Raw genomic sequence first — 18,078 nt, forward strand, 5'->3', positions numbered from 1 at the left:
ACTTGACCCCCTCTCCTCCCCAGTTGCACCTTGATATCCTGTCCATGAAAATCACAAACAGGAGAGATCCACAAAACACATGTGGTCCAATTGGTCGTACCCCTCCAGAATCCGCATGAGTGTAAAGAGCTGATCCACCATTCCACAGTCTGGACAGAATCCACATTGCTCCTCCTGGATCTGAAGTTCCACAATAGAGTCTCCTTTCTGGAACCCTGGCATAAGCTTTTCCAAGAGGCTGAGCTGTGTTCCTGTTCCCCTTTTTAAAAATGAGGACCACCAACTCGGTCTGCCACTCCAGAGGCACAGCTCCCGCTGAGCACGCAACATTGAACAGTTGTGTCAACCATGACAGTCCATCAATCACCAATTAGCAACAATTATCAGTATGTGCAGTTTAGATTTGTTCATCGTACACGCAGTATATTACACAACATCAGCACTTTTTATGGGTAAGGTTGATTCTCCAGAATGTATTTTCTGCCCATCTAAGAGGCCTGTCACCTTTATACATGACTTTTGGGAATGCCTTGGAGTGATAGGATTGTGGAATCTTGGTGCGAGGGTCCTGGCCTCCATTCTGGATATCCAAATACCTGTAGTGCCACAATTGCTGATTTGTATGATTTTCTGTCTTTCTTCAGCATCTCAACTGCACAAACGGAGTATTTCAATTGCTTCCCTTGCTTCAAAAGTTCTACTAGTGTGTCAATGGAGAGACCCAGATAATGTATCCTTTGGTCACTGGAAGTTTTCATTTCATAATTCTATGCTTTTTGAAGGCTCAGCTTAAAGAATTAATGAAAATAGTATTAAAAAGTGGGAGGCTATCACTAAGAAAATCAAACATCAGCTGTGCTGTGTTTAAGGTTTTTCTTTCCATGACAAATTGCGTGACATAGATAATTGGTGATTGGCTGTCATGGGTGATTGGGCATTTTGGCGTTTTGGTCGTGAATTCTTGGGACTGGGGTGCTGGTGCTTATGACCTTTGTAAAATTTAATATCCTTAAGATTAGAACATTAGAACATTAGAACAATCTAGACGAGAACAGGCCATTCAGCCCAACAAAGCTCGCCAGTCCTATCCACTTGTTTCCTTCAAGAAAACATCAAGTCGAGTTTTGAAAGTCCCTAACGTCTTACTGTCTACCACACTACTTGGTAGCTTATTCCAAGTGTCTATCGTTCTTTGTGTAAAGAAAAACTTCCTAATGTTTGTGCGAAATTTACCCTTAACAAGTTTCCAACTGTGTCCCCGTGTTCTTGATGAACTCATTTTAAAATACAAGTCTCGATCCACTGTACTAATTCCCTTCAGAATTTTAAACACTTCAATCATGTCACCTCTTAATCTTCTTTTGCTTAAACTGTAAAGGCTCAGCTCTTTTAATCTTTCCTCATAATTCAACCCCTGTAGACCTGGAATCAGCCTAGTCGCTCTTCTCTGGACCTTTTCTAGTGCTGCTATGTCCTTTTTGTAGCCTGGAAACCAAAACTGCACACAGTACTCAAGATGAGGCCTCACCAGTGCATTATAAAGGTTGAGCATAACCTCCTTGGACTTGTACTCCACAGATCGTGCTATATAACCTAACATTCTGTTAGCCTTCTTAATGGCTTCTGAACACTGTTGGGAAGTTGATAGCTTGGAGTCCACTATGACTAATCATCTAAGAAAATAAATATTTCTTCAATTTTAACATTCATTTTAAAGTCATGTATATATACTGATCTGCCACAAAATTAAAACCACCTGCCTGACACAGTCTAAGTCCCCCTCATTCCACCAAAAGAGCTCTGACATGGTGAGACATGTACTCCAGAAGACCTCTGAAGGCGTTCTGTGGTTTCTGACACCAAACATATTAGCAGTAGATCTTTAAGATCCTGTAAGTTATGAGGTGGGGCCCTAGTTGATCAGACTAGTGTTTCCAGTACCTCGCACATATCCTCAATCAAATTGAAATCTGGGAAATTTGGAGGCCAAGCTCTTGAATTCTTTATAATGTTCCTAAAACCAGTCCTCAAAGAATTTTTGCAGTGTGGATCATCCTGCTGAAAGAGGAATACTGTTGACCATGTAGGGGTGTATTTGGTCGGCAACAATCTTTAGGTAGGTGGTATGTGTCACAATAACATCCACATGAATGGCAGGACTCAAGGTTTCCCAGTAGGACATAGCCCAGAGCATCACACTGCCTCTGCCGGCTTGCCTTCTTCCCACATTGCATCCTGCTGCCATCTCTTTCCCAGATAAACGGTGCACACACACCCTGTCATTCATGTGATGTAAAAGAAACTATGATTTATTAGACAAGGCCACCTTCTTCCATTGCTTCACATTACTTTATTTTTCAGATATGTTTTGTCATTTTTTCTTCTCCTACCAATCTGTAATTTTAGATTTGTTGTCTTTTTTTTGAATTGCTATGTATCATAAAAAAACTGAACAGGGGCCTCTCCTGAATGTTCCTAGTCCACCTTCACTACTCACTTTTGCTTTCCAGGTTTGCCCGGGCGCCTCCTCCCACCATCTGACTCAACTCACCACCAGGTGGTGATCATTTGACAGCTCCACCCCTCTCTTCACCCAAATTTCCAGAACAGATGGCTGCAAATCCAATGATATGATTATGAAATCTATTATAGATCTTTGGCCTAAGGTGCTCTGGTACCAAGTACACTTATGAGCCACCTTTATGTCTGAACATGGTATTTGTTATGGACAACCCATACCTAGCAAAGAAGTCCAATAACAAAACACCACTCTGGTTTACATCAGGGAGGCCATTCCTCTCAATAATGCCTCTCCAGGTGTCTCCTTCATTATCCATGTGGGCGTTAAACTCTCCCAGCAGACCTATAGATTCTCCAGCTAGGACCCTTTACAGGATACCCTTCACTGACTCCAAGAGGGCCCGGCACACCAAAATGACATTTGATGCATAGGCACATATGGCAGTCTGAGTCCTCCCTCCCTTCCATAACCTTCAGCCACACAATGGCAGCCCTCTCTCTCTCTCCAGGACAAACTCCAACATGACATCATCCAGGCATGGACTTAAAAAGAAGCCCACTTCTAGCTGATGTTTTTCCCACTGGGAAACTGCAGAGTAAAGGACAGTCCAGCCTCATTTGAGGGGTTTACTTCTAGAACCAAGTGAGTGGGTGGATGTGAGCTCAGCTATATCTAGTTTGTATCTCTCCACCTTACCCACTAACTCCGGCTCTGTCCCCTCAAGAGAGGTGACATTGTAGATCCCAAGAGTCAGTTTATATGTCTGGGTTCCAGGCCACCAAGACCTCTCCCTTCAACCACCGCCCTTCAACCAGGTCACATTGCACCAGGCCCATATTCCTCCTGCAGGTGGTGGGTCCATAGGAGAGCAGTCCCGCATTGCTTTTTCCAGCTGCGCCCAAATGGGCCCTGTGGTAGGCCTGACCACCAGGTGCTTGTTTGTGGGAACTTCTTCCAGGCCTAGTTTCAAGAGGAAGCCTTGGTAACCCCATACCAGGTGGGGTACTCTTTCTATCTTCGTAGAGCTGTATATCACTCTTTGTCTAAACCCTCACCAGGGGACAATTTGCCTTCGCAAGCCGTACCAGCAGCTTTTGCTCCAGACAACATAGCTCCCTGGTTAACTAAAACCTCTCCACCGCAATAAAGTGCTGATTCCCTGTGAGGTCTATTATGCTAGGTTAACTTTATTAAAAACAAATTGCAAGTTGTTACTCTTTACTAGTTCAAAGCATTGTACAGTGCCTGTGGGGTGTATTACAAGTTGCATTTAAAGTGTATGGCCAGTATTTTGGAGAAACTACCACTGTATGTACAGCCTGAGTTGCAAGTTAACCTGGATGTAGCGTAAGACACTCCTTTTCAATCCCATGATACTTCAATCACCTGTGGAGACTTGAAGAATGTATTCAGAGAATATTCATTGTTTCTTTTAAGGATTTAACATCAATGAATTAGTAAATGTAATCAAACAAACAGTCGATATTTATGTTGGGTAGTAAAAAAAAAAAGCACAGTGTAATTGTAGTATTTACATTTTTTTATACAATAGAAAGAAACTTCTCTGTGACCAACTGCAAAGTTTCTTTATTATGGCTCTATCAAAAAATACAGGACTGTTGTCCATTCTGGTATCAAAGTAGCAAATATCATGTGGGTTTGGGAAAGCTATCAGAGACTAGCCTGCCCATTCTGAGAACATTTAATACTCAAACCTTTCCAAATCCCATCGGTCCTCTGATTGCTGTCATTAAATGTAGCATTTCTGATTCGTCACTTACTCCTCTAGGCAAGAAAAGGGCCATTGAGCATGTGGAGGCAAACCCCTTCAAGCTGCTCATAAAAATCTATTTTAACTTTCCCTGGAAAGCCCAGTGGAGGAATGGCATCAGCTCCAGTTATGAATATCAAAATTTCTTCAAAGGTTAATTCAGCTTCCTTTTCTAGGAAGGAATAAAAAAAGAATTACTGAACATTTACTCTAGAATAAAGTGTTGCTTTCAAACCACTTTTTTTTTTTTTATATATAAATGTTGAATTTTCTTCCACCACACCAATGGGTCACGTCAACAAGCAAATACTAAGTGGTCTGCTTTGTGTATGTGGGCTCTATGCTTGGCCACCCTTGCAACCCAACAGATAAAGATAAAGCTCACACCTTGCACACTGTTCAGGAAACATTCCCAACTAAAGATAGGTGTCTTCCTCCATTTCTCGTCTGTTACTTCCCACCAAGCTCCAGCTGATTTCAAGTAGTTCCCTGAACGTTGTTCTGGTTAATGTTTTTGTATTTTTACAAATAAAAGGCCATCCAGTGCCTCTACATCGTGTCCTACAGGTTGCCACATGAGTTCATTCCACTTTTAAACTGGTCAATCATATTGGCAGGTCTGAAATGAAAGAGATTTGGGAGACGACAAAACAGAAAAAGCAGATACACAATTAGTTCCCAAATTAACACTGCTAATACTTTGTAAAATTTATATACAATTTGTTCATTTTAGCACCTGAGGTAAGTATAGTGCTTCACTACGTGGCCATATATTTTGGACATATCTGTAAGTCCAGCAGTAAAAATACCCGGGACTCCACAGTCTGCAATCCAGTCTCCTAGTTGTGCTCATAGAGTAACAACATCTGCAGGAGTTGTGCACTGTGAAATCTGAGAATTAAGATATTAGTGTTTGTCAAATGAAGCAAATGCAGTACTGCCCACAGATAATTTCAAAATTACCTGATTAATCTTTTCATGAATATCAACATCTAGAAAATGATGGCTGTTAAACTTTTCCAGTTTTACTGTCTGGCCACACATCAGCTGGAACAAATGAGGATCCAAGGCTTTAATTCCTGGCCCACCATGGATTATAGACGAAGCTATAAGCTTGCCAGCTGTATAGAATTTGCTGCTGTCCAAAGCTGCCTGGTCATATGTGACAAAAAGATGTCCTTCCAGACCTTCAAAAACTCCAAGCAACATCTGAACTTCTATCATTAACAATCTATCATAAAGAAGGGGAAGTTCAAAGAACCATCAATACATAAATTGAGTGGAGAAACTAAGCATTCCCTTGTGTGCATAAGCCATATTAAACACTCTCTCGCTCACATACACACTGTAAAAGGCATTTTACTGTAAAAGACTCCAAACCAGAAGAACTCTCTTCGAGGTCCGCCATAATCATCAGCTGTTTCACCAACAAATTCAATGACTGGTGTTTTAGGCCATGCAAAGTAACTTTTTGCCAAGGCTGCACAGGCACTAAGCAGTATTTTCTTCCGTCATGCAACTACTGTGAATTCGCTGTCCGCATTGAGGTTTCCATCTGGAAGGTTCTTAATATACAGACCAAATCCGCCTCTTCCTGTCAATGAATTAAAACACCTGATTAATTTCAAACAAGAAATTATTGATGCATTTCACACACATTGACAGAGATGTAACTCACGTCAACATAGGTTCTAACAGGGGAGTCCAACATGACTATGTCATCCTCGGAGTCTGAATCATCAATTCAGAAGTCTTTCCTAAGCAGCAATAAGAAAAACAAAACTCGGTATGTTTTTTAAAAACTGTGGTACAAAATGTGTTCATAAAACTATTTGTCAACCTACCACATACAATGTCACTCCATTTATATCCTCTGCTTAGCATAAAAGCCCCCTATTCACATTTTTACTGTTGCTAGGCATGCATACCATCCTTATCTTCATTTTCGGTTGGAGTTAAATACTGAGATTTGGTGACTCTTCCAAAGTCATCAAGATGTACAAGTGGGGAGTGGACAGAAGTGGTCTAAATCTAGGGGGACCACAATCTCGTAAAGGTACAAATCATTCAAGTGACCCGTGTCCTCTCCAAACCCTCTAGTTTCAAAGGGGAAGTTCATAATGTCCTGTTTGACATTTGAGCTCATTCAATATTACATAAATATCTAATACATACCTACTGCTGGAGATGTTCTCACTGTTCGCAGAATGATGTGATTGTCTATCCCCGCTGTAAGTAACCTTCAAACAAAGGCAGCGTTGGTTTATTACAAGACCATAACAACTTGCATCACTGGCTGCAATTTTAACAGATACTGCACTTAAAGTAGTAAATACAAACACTTACAACTGGAGATCCCGCTTGCACCTCCTCAGAAGCAGCAACATCATCCTATTGCAAAAGACACTGTTCTGTATAACTTGTTAAGTTAAATATTTTGCATTCAGAAAAATATAAACACCCAGACTTTGACATTAAAACAATACATAAGCTATAACCAATGAATGATACTCATGTTTTTGACAGAATTCCAGACATTCTTCTAGTCCTTCACTTGCTTACCTCTGAATGTGACCCTGCTAGTTCTGAGGCTGAGGCCTGACTTGGGATCACAGAATCGGTATCATCTGCACTTTCTGAGAAACATGGAAGATGGACTGATGATCCAGAAGATGCTGTCTGGGGTCTAATGAGCAGTGTATGATGATGGATTTCTTGGGAAGGCTCTGTATGTGAAAATGCTTGTATAGGTGGTTGGAAAGAAGAGAAAGAGGATTGTGTCAAAGAATGAAATGATGCTGGAGAAGGCTGATTATAAGGTATGGTGGATCGTACTGGATGAAGGTTTACAGGGACAGCAGAATCTACAGGTGCACTAGAAGACTGTGGCTGAGGTGGGATTGCAGGTAATAAGGACTGAGCAACTGGATGAGCAAGTGGTGAAGAAGGGTGTCCTTGTAGCGTGGTGGGTTGTACTGGATGGTGGGCTACAGGAGTGGCAGAATCTGTGGGTACACTGTAAGATTGTGACTTGTGGTTGTGATGCATGTGATAAAGATGGGGAAATTGGACAAATTAAAGTTGCAAAAGTCTGAGCATTAAATCTGTTTTCTGCCAGAGGGTCAGCTGTGAAGTGAGAGTATTGCAGGTCTAGTGATGAGGACTGCATGGAAACCTCTACTGCAGTTGGAGACAAAGTGATCTGAGTCAGTGCGGTATCCTGTTTTGAAATACAAGAATGTTTATTAAATATTGACTCATGCATTAGCATGAAATGAACAAAGGAAACAATTTGAATTTACCTGGCTAGGAGGAGAAATGTAGGAATGAGGAATAATATACAATTTATTTTCTTTTTAAGACCGTTCACTGAAGAAACAACCAATCTTGTAAGCCTTCTGTTTTTGTCTGCTCTTGCCATGCTGAATCCAATCAAATGTAATGTGAGTCTTGGATAACGCTGACATATAAAACTGATTTAATTCACCAAGACTCCAATTAAGGTCAATTTCTGAACGTTTGACAGTATCTTCTTCTGCTCTCTGTAACTCATGAACCGATACACCTAAAAGAAGGGTATTCGATTTAGAACACAATGTTAAATGCTGAGTCTCTAGGCTTTGGTTTACTGCTTTTATTGGCTAACTACAGTACATTGACCTTAATTTCTTGTTTGTGACAATTTTTTAACAGTATCACCCATGTTTAGGAGTGATGAAATACAGTTTGAATTATTTGTGATGAGATACTAAAAACAGTACACCTGCCCATCATGTTATTCCTGTTTAAGACATTAATATTCATTCTATAGTTGATTCGATGTACAGAAAAAATATTTTAATTTCACACTCATTCAAGTAAACATGTGCTGGACTATCAGATCTTCTGGATTATCAAGTGTTATCAAATAATGATTGCTCTTTTATTTCTTTATTTTGGTCCATAATATTTATAGTATCTCAATGCACCAATAAAACACAATTAGTTTAATGCATTTTTGGATTAATTTACCACTTTAAAAAAAATAAGAGCAAGACACTTAACATATGATAATGGCAACATTTCCTAGCAGCTATAGTAATTGGCTTTAAATTCACCACTTTGCACAAATTTATAATTATTTGAAAAAATATTGAGCATTTACTGTTGTTAATAGCAGGTTGTGTAGGACAACTCTAATGCCACAGACTTTAAACCAAAGGGTTGCAAGTTAATTTCTTACCTGTAATTCAAAGTTTAACCAAGAGCAAGTCACTCAAGCCAACTGTACACTGTACAGAGTTTAAAAGAATGTATTTAAATCTTAACATGATATGTGCACAGAGTTTGTAAGCTGCCTGGGGTAAAAGAGTCTACCACAAATATAATAAACACAAGTCCTAATACTACAGTGCAGTATGTGCCACTGTAATTAGAAAGCAGTATTTATTAAACCTTTGAATTAAACTCAGAGGCTTGTTTGAGAGCGCCTTATATCTCCAGTTATCCATCCAACTACTTTGTATTTCATTAAGTTTGTTTATTTGATATAATAATGCTATACCAGACTCCAACGTTTTTTAGAATACTGTAATTCTCAATTTTGGATTGTCTTTGCTATTTGAAGGAGTACCAGGATTTCTGCAGTATACATTTCCAGATCAGTGAAATTCGACTGTACATTTTTCTTTGATGTCCCGTTGTTTTATGTTACTTTCCTTTTTCCAGTGATGCTGTGATGGTTTATTTTTAAAGTTTGGCTCCCCTATTTGTATTTTAACTTTTCTTCTAATGCTTGCTTGTGTTAATACTTTAACTTGTATTCTTAGCACTTTTCTAAAAAGTCAGATTTCTTTGTTGTTTACAGGTTGTTTTGTCAAAGCCCCAGATTTCAACATCATAATGTATGTGGATAATATAAATGCTCTGAAATCTCATTGTCTGACATAATACAGTTTTTCATTATAGAGCTTTCATTCTTTTCAAAGAGTTCTTGACTATTTATATTTTTTTCTGATTGCCACATTGTATTATTCATCTTTGATGATGTTGTTACCGGACATAAACTTGTCATTTCTTTTATATATTGCATGATAGACAATGCTGTTTATTCATTTTCAGCCTGAGGCCATATGCGAGTGGGCTTGCCATGGTTTCACGTCAGGCTCCGGCTCCTGAGACCATTTTCTAAGACGTCTCTAATTGAAGAGCTGAGTTGCAAAATCAGCTAAGTACAGGAGACAACTTTTTGTGAAAAGGAGAAAAATTATTTTTAAGTATTTGAAATGATATTTTTAAAATTCTTTTTGCAGAATGTTGGTTGTTAAATTACTGAAGGTCAATTGCTGGACATCTCAGAAATCTGAATATTTTACATTTTTGTAAAAAATAGGAAAAAAACATACTTAGCAGGTTTTGACGCTAAATCAATGCTATTCCATAAACCTATAAGTAGAAACTTTCATCAAAAGTGCTCTGGATCTTGAAATATTTTTATTATATAACAAAAGAAATTTAGAGCTTTTAGTCTCTAAACTATTTAGGTAAAAAGTAATGCTAAAAGTCATGAATTCCTGTTAAGCATTGTTGAAGTAGTAAATTAAACAAGTTATAAGCAATCTCTAGAATGTCAATATTCTACATCATCTTCATCGTATATTTCAGTATCACTGTCTGTCATTGGTTTAGTGTTTTTGTTGGCTGTTCCAATGACTGGGAGGTAGAACTCTTTAACTTTTTCTGATTGCGGATTGTCCATATTGACTCCCACTTTGCTAAGCAACATTTCGACATCTTTTGCTTTTACTGGATTAACACAACAATTCAGTGGAGTATGTCAGCTGACATATTTTTTATTTTGCTGCCACGTTTCCCAATACTGTGACTGCAAAAGTCGCCCGAATACGTGGTCTTTATGTTTATGTTAGTTCTCGTTATTTCCACCACTCGAACTTTTGTCAAGTGAAATGGGAGCTTTTTTTTTGCAGACTTTTGCAGTTGCAGACTTGTAGTTAAGCCCCTGCCAGTCTGTTCCTAAAACTCTGAGTATGGCATTTTGAGATGATTGGCTGGTGTACTTAGCAGCTTTTGGAACTAAGCTGGTTATGTATTTAACAGGTTTTGGAACTCACATCAAAATTTATAGCACTATATTTTGGTACTTAGCAGGTTTTGAAGCCCACTTCAACTCCAAGCACATAGCCGACCCTTTGATGAGTCAGAACCATGCTTCACCTAAAGTTCGCCAAAAAATGTACTTAGCAGGTTTTGGAACTCACCCCTTCAATTCTAAACAAAGGCTCAAAATTCGGTGTAGACAGCAACCCTAATAGACAAACGCGTCTCTATACAACGACGAATCAAAAGAGTTGTAAACGGACTGCTATAATGGTTGTAATGTTCAATCATACCGTGAGCTAAAAATGGTCGGACATGGCCTTCAATCCACATTAGGCCTTCAGTTTCGTGTATAACGTGTATAACCTAAACTACTAATAGAGGGTGCTCACAATAGACAACTACGTGCAAAGGAAAATAATACAATATAGGCAATAAAATTCAAATAGTTTAAAAGGCGACAATGATGTAACTTACAAATAAATACATTTATCAGACTTACTAAACCAAAAACCTGCCAACACGAGAAGTATACGCCTGCAGTTTTTAGCCTCTAACAGTTCCGCACACCTGTTAACATCGTAAACATTTAAATAACGCAAACAGAAGGACCAAATTCTGTGCCCACAAATATTAATGAAGAAAGAAAAACATACCTCGTTTAAATCGTTTAAAACGCCAACACACAAAAAAAACTAATTTCTTTGTAAAATGATGTTGTCACTTTAGGATTAAATTACAGAGGTAAATATCTACATATATAATTCACTAAGGCAAGACACCCATGGAAAGCACACCGGAAGGGGCATGGATTCACTAAGCCACCGACAAGTAAGACGCCCATAGCGCACGCAGGAAGGAGCCATGGCCACCAACTCGAAGACCATTGGATACGACGACAACTCGCAGGGCCACGCCCACCAACTCGGACGCGACGACACAGGAAAACCGGCGTCATTTATGTTCGTCTGTCGTAGAGTCCACATGCAACTCTGAGCCACGTTGACTCTTCATAGAAGCATGTTTCTCGCGGAAGTGAATCACTATATGCAGCGTGTAAAACAGTTTGCGAGGGGTATCCCATGGGATCCTTAAAACAATCCTTTAAAACTGAGGATAAAACACAATGAAGGAAGCAGTCTTTAAAAACCAATAAGCCCTGTGCCTCTGTTTCATTACCGTCTCACCTGCTTCACCAATGCAGGCCCTGCAACAGTCGAGACGCTCTCTCAGCAGCTGACCTTCTCTGTGCCTGACCGGTTCACACAGAGGCAGCACAAGAGACAGACAGAGGCACACACAGGCAGCTGGTGGGCGGCTCTCCGTGAGTTTCTCTTGCGAGCGGGCACATGACCAGGCAGTGTGTATGCTTCGAGTGCGAGGGTGGACGCGACAGGACCATCTAGGAAAAATCATGTCGCGGATGTGAATTGCTGTATGCAGTGTGTAAAACAGTTTGTTTGTCGCAGATGTGAATCACTGTATGCGGCGTGTAAAATGCTGTATTGTATGTTACCCTCTCCAGAGTTACATCTTTTCATTCACCTACAGTCGTATCCTTAAAACCAACCCCATTTGAACAACTGTGTCTTTCAGGAGGTGTTCACCCATCAATACATAATTATGTGGCGTATGCTACGCCGCGGGTTGGCTAGTTCATTATACTGTGTTAGAATGGGGTTAGGAATATAAAGAACATTTACTCATCTAATTTAATCCTTAACTTACAACATAACTTTACGAACGAGAGCATCAGATTTATTTTTGACCTCTGGTTTTATGCTGTATATTCTCTCTCAGTTCAGTTATCCAAGTCTGTACACAACTCAATTAATTGCAATTTAACATTATCTAAAATGAATACTCACGTAGCGCGATAAAAAATAATCTTAATATTCGAACACATACCTAGCCCATCACTGGTGAGCTTTTCCAAGTCTGCAGGTGATGGAATACTTTGGTGACTGTGCTGCAGTAAGATGATGTTAACTTTCCACTTCGTTATTCTGTACGTCATTCTGTTGTCTGCAATAAATAGAACACCAAGTTAAGCACAAACCAAAAAAACTAATCACAATAGTATTCCAACAAGATGACAAACACTTTTGAATTAAAAAAGTTATGTCAACGCCAGTGTCGTTGTTCAATTTTAAATCAATTTCTCTTCTATATGTTACCAAAACCGAAAAAAAGAATAAAATGAAATTTGAAATGAATAAAAAGAAATCTGATATCACGCTTTTGAAATTTGATATCGAGCTTTTGAAATTTGATATCAAATTTCAGAAGCTCCATATCAAATTACAGAAGCTTGATTTCAAATTTCAAAAGCTCAATATTAAATTTCAGAAGCTCGATATCAAATTTAAAAAGCTTGATATTAAATTTCATAAAAAGACAAATGCATTAAATGTTAAAGTGACCTGTCATACTATGGAAGTATTTAAGGTCTCTTTTTTGAAATTAAGTTTCAAAAGTGTGATATCAAATTTTAAAAAGTCGATATAAAATTTTAAAAGCTTGACATCCAAAATCACTTGATATTGGCTCAATCCTTCTTCACTGTCTTTCTGAAATATATTTTGGTATCTAAAATACCAGGTTACAGAAAGGTTTTGCTTCTGATTAACTAGCATACATGATATACAGGACAATTATAGGGCAGGGCAATTATAAGTACTTAATTGTGGTTACAGATGTTTGATTACGGTCTATTACACTTAGCTATGGTCAATTATACTCAACAACGGACAATTACATATAATATAAGTTATTATAAAAAATAATCTGCAGCTGAGTCTGTTGATTTACTATTCCGAATTGAGTATTCCAAACTGCCCTGTTGCAATACACTACACAAACGGACCTACTTGTTGTTGTACTTTCTAACAGCGCTTAGTATTGTATGGCACCTGAAAGCCAATTCAACTCAAATCTTTAATACACTCTAGTATAATTCATATCCTACCAGTAAAGTATGATATTATCTAATATTAATAAAATTTGCAACAAACTCAATGCCATCTTGATTTCAAACTCTGTCTTATTCTTCTTTTCTCAAAAAGGAAATCTTTCATAAATATTTATTCAAAGTCCACCATTCCTTTGAGCGCAGACAAAAACAATGATTGGCGTATCAAAACTGACATCAAAGGGAGTTCCATGGCTGGCGTTAGGGGCATTCTGTGATATGAAGGGAGTTCCGTGTCTAACGTCATAGGTATTGCGGGCTGCAGCTAGACCCTTCTCGTTTAATTGGATATTGGTGCAGAAAGGGGTGTTTCTGTACGTCCATCTGCAAAGCCTATTGGAGATTCAAGTAACAGGCGTTTCTTTCCGTCCACTAATGGGCATTTTTTCTCTGCCTCTTTTGGTTGTCAGTAAAACACTGCCTGCGCCACCTCCCACATGCTCTTAGCACTAGAATTACCAGAGCCTACGAAAAAACTCATAGATCCATCTCACCTTAAATCAGTTTGCACCTCTCCGTCAGCGTCTTTTGTCCTGTAAATGTGTGGATAAGCAGCAAACAGCAAGCATCCTGCTATCACATCCCCCCACCCAGTAAAGTTTTCTCAGCTCAAGTTTGTTTACCTGCATGTCAGTTGCTTAAAATTGTACAGAGTGAGAAGTCAAGCAAAATAACACCTTTTACAAGTTCTATATCGTTATTTGGTATTTCTTGTGTGTTCTGTGTCTACAATGATCTATGTAAACACATCGTTAAAACAGAAACTTTTTCATGTTTAAGTAATAATTGACAAAATGTAGACATGAAGTGTATAATGTGTGAAGCCTGAATTTCAAATATCAAAGAAACACTTTCACAAAAGGTACAAATATAACAGAACAAGTGTGTTTTTATTTAAAAATAGAACTGCAGAAAAAGAACCCACATTAGGGCGTGACATTGACACGCATTTGCTGCGATAGCTTCGGTGGTGCAACAGTATCACTTGTTGACTGGTAATCAAAACTTCAAGGGTTCGATCCCAGATGAGTCTGTTTTGAGAAGTGAGCTGCTCGTATTCTTACTATTTTAGAACAAAAACATACATTTGATTCCAGTCCGTAAAAGCTGGTGTAATTTATGATATTTATAAAGGTTAGCTTTGTTTTTGTTTTTTTTATTCAGTTTTATTCTCTCATTTGCGTTCACGATCCCAACCAAACCCCGCATACACTGCTGTTTTCAAATAGACGCGCTATAACAAAGGTCAACTCAGATCATGACGACAGTTCTACATCGGAGCAAGAATGCACTTTTGCCATTGCTGTACTTTGTATATGTACATGGAAAGCTCTGCACTCTACTTGTGACTTTATGCTTTAGGAAGTAAGTAAATAAATAAAGGTAAATAGGTACATAACATTCGATCTGGCACTTGCATACAAAGGATACAAAGGACAGTGTATGTAATGACGGTGTATGTGCCCAAAACATTAACATTTATATGTTTCTTACATAAAAGTCAGATTGAATGTTATTTGATTTATTTACTTACTTCCTACAGCATAAAGTTGCAAGTAGACTGTAGAGCTTCCTGTGTTTGATTGACAAGGGCATGCTCACAAATTCCACGTGTAATGCCATGAAAAGTGCCTGCTGACACTTCAGTATGCAAGCAATGGTACGAGAATGCAGTTAGACTTTTTTGGGGGGCACATACCCCGTCCTGATCTAAACACTAGCGTGTCGAGTCGCTTGCGTACTGAAGAATCTATAGCTGCAGGTGGAAGCTACCATCACTGTACTTTGTATGTAAGAGCCAGATCAAATGTTATTTACCCATTTACCTTTATTTACTTACTTCCTACAGCATAAAGTCACAAGTAGAATGCAGAGCTTCTCATGTACATATACAAAGTACAGCGATGGCAAAAGTGCATTCTTGCTCTGATGTAGAACCGTCGTCATGATCTGAGTTCACCTCTGTTATAGCGCGTCTTTATGTGAAAACAGCAGTGTCAAATGCGAGGGGGCGGGTGGGATCGTGAACGCAAATGAGAGAATAAAACTGAATAAAAAAAAAACAAAGCTAACCTTCACAAGTATCATAAATTACACCAGCTGTTACAGACTGGAATCAAATGTATGTTTTTCTTCCAAAATAGTAAGAATACGAGAAGCTCATTTCTCAAAACGGACTTGTCCTCATGAAGTTTTGATTACCAGTCAACAGTTGATACCATTGCACCACCGAAGCAGTCGTAGCAAATGCATGTCAATGTCACACCCTAACGCGGGTTCTTTTTCTGCAGTTCTATTTTTGAATAAAAACACACTTGTTCTGTTATATTTGTACCTTTTGTGAAAGTGCTTCTTTGATATTTGAAATTCAGGCTTCACACATTATACACTTCATATCTACATTTTGTCAATTATTAAAAACATGAAAAATGTTTCTGTTTTAACAATGTGTTTACTGTTTGTTAACTGATTGTTGGAGACACGGAACACACATGAAATGCACGTGTTCCAAATAACGATATAGTATTTATAAAACGTGTAATTTTTGCTTGACTTCTCACTCTGTACAACTCTAAGCAACTAACATGCAGGTAAACAGACTTGAGCTGAGAAAACTGTGCGGGGTGGGGGGATGTGATAGCAGGATGCTTGCTGTTTGCTGCTTATCCACACCTTTATAGGACAAAAGACGCTGACGGAGAGGTGCAAACTGATTTAAGGTGGGACGGATCTACAAGTTTTTTCGTAGGCTCTGGTAATTCTATTGTTAAGCGATGGAATAAAAAGGCAAAAAAGTGTGAAATGCTAGGATTTTAACAAATGTTTGAATCGGGCTGCTGTTGGTATTCGTTTTATAAAAACATATTATAATGAGTAATTGAACAAGGAGAAGCTGATTGAGAAGTAGTGAGCTGGATTTCTGTTTTGTTAATTAATCATAATTAATCATCTTGAAAAAAAGCACAAGAAATTTGACAAAGGAGAGAACACTAAGTCCATCAAGAGTGTTTGTTTAGCTAATAGTTTGTTTTCTAGTATTTGTCTTTATTTAATGTTTCAAGTGGATATAATTTTGTAACTAATATTGTATTTTCCCTGTTGCTTTTTCTGAATTCCTGTAAACGCTTTTTGAACATGGGAAAGATGCTATATTATTAAAATATATTATTATATTTTTGTAGTTTTTATTTACCTCACATTACAAATGCATAATGCTCAGTTTTCTTATTATGACTGACTATTCAAAGTAAGTTTTGGCTTCTGTTCTTCCTTCTTTTGCAGGCCATATTTTCTTCTGATGATGGTGGAGGGGGGATTTGAACCCATTGGCTGTTGGTTCTGAAGATGTTTATCCTAAAGACCTACTCTTTGAGCCCTTTTTGCTTCAGAGTTTCAGCACTTTTGACAACTCATCTCTCCTTCCACATGTCAAATAAAAGAGAGAGTCTTTCTGTTCTTCTAGGTCATCCTTGGCTCATGGGGTTGTTTGCTTGTTTTGCTATGCCACCATGGGGGTCCCCTTTAGAAGAAGGTTATAGAAATCATTTATACCATTAATTCTTCGGTGGCCACAGCAAATAAAGAGTCTGTTTCCTATTTTAGTTGCTGCTATGATTTGAGGGCAGATTCGAACCCAAACTCTTCTACCTTGCATGAGTGGTCCAACCAGTTGAGCTACCGCATCTGACTGGTTAGTATGCCGACCAGACGCATTTAATGTTAGCGACAGGTCTGCGAAACCCCTTAAATTAAGGTCTGTGCTTGAACCCTGCACCTCCACTTTTGAGCGTAAGAGCTGAATCAGCTCGTCTATCTCGGTGAGCTAATCCTGCAGTTGGCAGTAATCAGAAATCTCTTACATCATTGACAATTGACAGAATGGTGGGCGCTGCAGATAAATGGACAGTTTACATGTTATGTGAGGTGAATCCTATGGGGTAGAGGCTAGGCTTGAGCTCAGGGCCTTCTTTGGCTCGGGTCTACCCCTTTAACCGGGGTGGTTGGTCTGTTTGAACCACATGGCCGGTTAGGGTCACTCTCTTTTCACTATTGTTATTGCCAACCCCTTCTAATAAAGAGACTACTTTCTAATATCCCTCTACTCAGGCTGGGGTTTGAACTCACACAACTTGTGCACGACTGGGTTATATCAGTGCTCTACCCGGTTGAGCTACCTACCACAACCAACTCACCCCCCTGATGGTCAGTCATGCATTATACCAATGACAGGTCAGCAGACCCCTTAAATAAAGGGGTCCTTTACAACATACACCTGGACTGGCCGGTATTGTAGCGGGTGGGTTGAATTAGCCCATTTATCTGGGGGAGCTAATTATCTGCTGTGAAGTCTTTAATATTATTGGAAGTTGGAGTGCACTGCATGTAAACTGGCAATTAAGAAATAATTTGAAGTAAATCCTACACGGTGGGTATGGGGGCTTGAACCAGGGGCTTCCCTTTCAGAGGAAGCTTATCCGCCTGAGCTATTGGTAAGCTCAACATCTCCCAAGTGATGTGCGACATCGGGCGACTCAAAGGGCGCTCGGCAGACAACGAAATCCGCTCGTTACTCTCTGTTCATGTAAACCGAATAGAAACAGCAGACCGAGGTAAACACTTTTCAGATCATATTAAAGTCGCCTTGCGGGGTCAGTCAAGTAATAATGAATAATGTGCCCGTTGTGTTGTGCTTACAGAATCCCACTTTGATACTCCATC

This window comes from Polypterus senegalus, chromosome 16 (assembly GCF_016835505.1).
Source record: "Polypterus senegalus isolate Bchr_013 chromosome 16, ASM1683550v1, whole genome shotgun sequence".
NCBI lineage: Eukaryota > Metazoa > Chordata > Cladistia > Polypteriformes > Polypteridae > Polypterus > Polypterus senegalus.